This window comes from Mirounga angustirostris, unplaced genomic scaffold (assembly GCF_029215605.1).
Source record: "Mirounga angustirostris isolate CCGP_5_RB_7025 unplaced genomic scaffold, mMirAng1.0.hap1 SCAF_11, whole genome shotgun sequence".
Lineage (NCBI taxonomy): Eukaryota > Metazoa > Chordata > Mammalia > Carnivora > Phocidae > Mirounga > Mirounga angustirostris.
Window position 1 is genome coordinate 78,271,922 of NW_026991719.1, and position 4,019 is coordinate 78,275,940.

Consider the following 4,019-nt stretch of genomic DNA (forward strand, 5'->3'; position numbering starts at 1 on the left):
GGTGAAGCAGCAAGTGCTGATGTAGAAGCTGCAGCAAGTTCTCCAGAAGATCTAGCTTAGATAATTAATGAAGATGACTACACTAAACAACAGATCTTCCAAAGAACCCTATCAGAAGAAGATACCATCTAGGACTTTCATAGCTAGAAAGGAGAAGTCAATGCCTGGCTTTAAAGCTTCAAAGGACAGGCTGACTCTCTTAGTAAGGGCTAATGCAGCTGGTGACTTTAAGTTGAAGTCAATGCTCATTCCAAAAATCCTAGGGCCCTTAAGAGTTATGTCTATTCTGGGCTGCCACATTGGCATTTTCTCCTGGACAAGGGAGGGTGCGGCTGCAGAGAGCCAAGCACAGCAATCCTGATCCCCTGAGTGGTGAAGAAGGGAGGCAATGAAGGGGTTGGGGTTGGAGTCTGAGGCAAGGCTCTGCTCTTGCCAGAGGAACAGGAGCCATGGCTCACAAAATGGACTATGGTGTGATGGTGTGGGCCTTCTAGGCTGAGGCCTCTGTAGAAGACAACACCTTGCTTATACAGATCCTGATGGAGACAATCTAGATCTTGGAGGTGCCACCTACCAACCAGGCCACAGCAGCTGGGCCTAATGCTAGTCCCCAGAGTTCACAGCCCCCAACAGCCAGTGAGATGGCTGATATTCAGGCTGATATTCACTATGCCCAAAACAACGTTTAAGGCTCAGAACACCACCACAAAAGGCCTAAATGGTGCCTATGATTTCTCTCAGGCTCTCAATGCCAAGGAGATATATAATGTGCCCCCTAAGGCAGCCTATATATCCCAGAATGCCACCCCAAAGGGCCCAAATGATGCCTATGATTTTTCCCAGGCAGCAACCACCTGTGAGTTAACTGCTAACAAGTCTGAGATGGTCTTTAAGGCCTAGAACACCACTACTAAGGTGGGCCCAAATGCCACCTACAATTTTTCTTTCTGTCAGGGCCAGTGAGACAGTCAACACTTAACCTAAGACAGCCTTTAAGGCTTGGAATGATACCACTAGGGCCCCAACAGCTGATACCCAGACCCAGAATATTAACTAAGCCAAGATGGCTACTTTACAGACTGAAGTACAGACCAACCTAGGTGTCCCTGAATCTGATGGTGCAGCTGCACAGATATCAGCAGTTGTTTCCCAGGATCAGACTCTGGAGTCCAAGACTATAATTCAGGGTAAGAGGACCTACAAGATTAATAACTTCAATGTGGATGAGAACAGCGGTGAGGATCAGAGTTGGGCTCCACTGGTTACAGGGACCTGGAGGTCTGCACCAGTTCCAGTTACTACTCAGAACCCACACGGTGTACCCCCCCAGTGTGCTCTGCCAGACCTCATTGGCCTGGCAGAACCCATCAGGTAGACCCCACCAACACATCAGAGCCTCCCAAGTAGGCATACTCCACCAGCCCGGCAAAATTCAGTTGCTTGGCAGAACCCCATTGTCTGGCGTGGTGCAGTTGTCTGGCTGAACCCACTGGCTTGGCAGAATCCATCTGGATGGCAGAACCCACCAGGCTGGCATGGTCTTCCAGATTGGCAAAGCCCTGCTGACTGGCCCCTATCACCAGACTGACTTCTGCCACCTGATTGGTCACTTCCCACTGACAGCCACTCCCAAACGACTGGCAGAACCTGTATCCCTCTCCCACCTTGCGTGCCTCACAGAACCTGGGTGCCTCACATCCCCAAGATGTGGCTTTTCTTCAGGAAAGAGCAAATAAGTTGGTTAAAAAGCTGATGCTTAAAGATTACATGAAGGTGCCCATCATGCACTCAGAAATGCTGAGGGATATCATCCATGAATACACTGATGTTTATCCTGGAGAAGAAATTTGGGATTCAACTGAAGGAGATTGATAAAGAAGAACACCTGTATATTCTCATCAGTACCCCCGAGTCCCTGGTTGGCATACTGGGGACAACCAAAGACACACCCGAGCCCAATAACACTATCTTAGTGATATGGACATCACCTTCACAAATGGCAACCATGCCAGTGAAACTGTCCTCTGGAAGGCACTACACAAGGTGGGACTGTATTCTGCTGTGAGAATCCTCTCCTTGGAGATCTAAGGAAACTTCTCACTTATGAGTTTGTAAAGCAAAAGTACCTGAATTACAGACGAGTGCCCAACAGTAAACCTCCTGAGTATGAGTTCCTCTGGGGCCTCCATTCCTACCATGAAACTAATGAGATGAAAGTACTAAGATAGAGGTTCAGAAAAGAGATCCTTGAGAATGGACTGCACAGTTCATGGAGACGGCAGATGAGGCCTTGGATGCAATGGATGCTGCTGCAGCTGAGGCTGAGGACCAGTCTGAAGGGAAAACTTGCATGAGGATTAGAGATGAGTCTGTATCTGGGCCCTGGAGCTGAGATGACATTGAGTTTGAACTGCTGACCTGAGATGAGGAAGGAGATTTTGGTGGTCTCTGGTCTAGAATCCTATATACTTTCTAGGCCAGATGCCACTAGAAGACCACTCCAGATTTTGTCAGACCTTCACTGGCCCCATTTTTGGCCCTGGTGGTACAGCCAATGCCAACCTTGCCGCCAACTTTGGTGCCATTGGTTTATTCTGGGTTGAGTGAGATGTTGATGTCGTTAATCAGTTGCAATAGTCCTTCCCCTGAGTGTGGCTGAAGCCTCAAATTCCTACTAAACACAGCTATCTAGAGAGCCACATTCTGTTGATTGAAAGTGGCATGCAGGATAAATTTATTTGCTGTTCCTTGTTTGTTGATTTTCTTTCCCCTTGTGTGCTGTCAAGTTTTGGTATCAGAAATAAACTTTGAAACTGCACAGTGAAAAAAAAAAAATGTTCTGCCTGTGCTCTATAAATGGAACAAAACAGCCTGGATGGCAGCACATCTGTTTACAATATGGTTTACTGAATATTCCAAGCCTACTGTTGAGACCTACTTCTTAGAAACAAACAAACAAACAAAAACAAAGATTCCTTTCAAAATATCACTGCTCATTGATAATGCACCTGATCACCCAAGAGCTCTGATGGAGATGTGTAATGAGATTAATGTTGTTGTCATGCTCTTAACACAACATCCATTCTGCAGCCCATGGATCAAGGAGTAATTTTGACTTTCAAGTCTTATTATTGAAGAGAAGTATTTTATGAGACTATAGCTGCCATAGATAATGATTCCTCTAATGAATCTAAGCAAAGTAAATTAAAAACCTTCTGGAAAAGATTCACCATTCTAGATGTCATTAAAAACATTTCTGATTCATGGGAAGAGGTCAAAATATCAACATTAACAGGATTTTGGAAGGTGTTGATTCTAACCCTCATGGAGGACTTTGAGGGGTTCAAGACTGAAGTGGAGGAAATAATTGCAGTTGTGGTAGAAATAGCAAGACAACCAGAATTAGAAGTGGAGCTTGAAGATGTGACTGAATTGCTACAATCTCATGATGAAAGTTTAACAGGTGAGGAGTTAATTTTTATGGATGAGCAAAGAAAGTGGTTCCTTGAGATGAAATCTACTCCTGGTGAAGATGCTGTGAAAATTGTTGAAATGACAACAAATCATTCAGAGTATTATATAAAATTAGTTGATAAAGCAGTGGCAGTGTTTGAGAAGACTGACTCCAATTTTGAAAGATGTTCTACCATTGGTAAAATGCTATCAAATAGCATCACACACTACCAAGAAATCATTTGTGAGAGGAAGAGTCAATGAGTGTGGCAAATTTCACTGTTATTTTAAGAAATTGCCATAGCCACTCCAACCATCAGCAACCACCACCCTGATCAGTCAGTAGCCATCAACTTGGGGCAAGACCCTCCACCAGTCAAAAAATTATGACTCACTGAAAGCTCAGACGATGGTTAACATGTTTTAGCAATAATTTTTTTTAATCAATGTGTGTACATTTTTTCAGATATAATGCTATTGCACAGTTTATAGACTTCGGTATAGTATAAATATAACTTTTACATGCACTAGGAAACAAAAACAATTCATTTGACTAGCTTTATTGC

General features: G+C 44.2%; 1 pseudogene; it reads left to right on the forward strand.

The window, feature by feature from the left end:
• The first annotated feature begins 418 nt into the window (after positions 1–418).
• Positions 419–2,607, forward strand: LOC123862403 (melanoma-associated antigen D1-like; annotated as a pseudogene).
• The last annotated feature ends 1,412 nt before the right edge of the window (positions 2,608–4,019 follow it).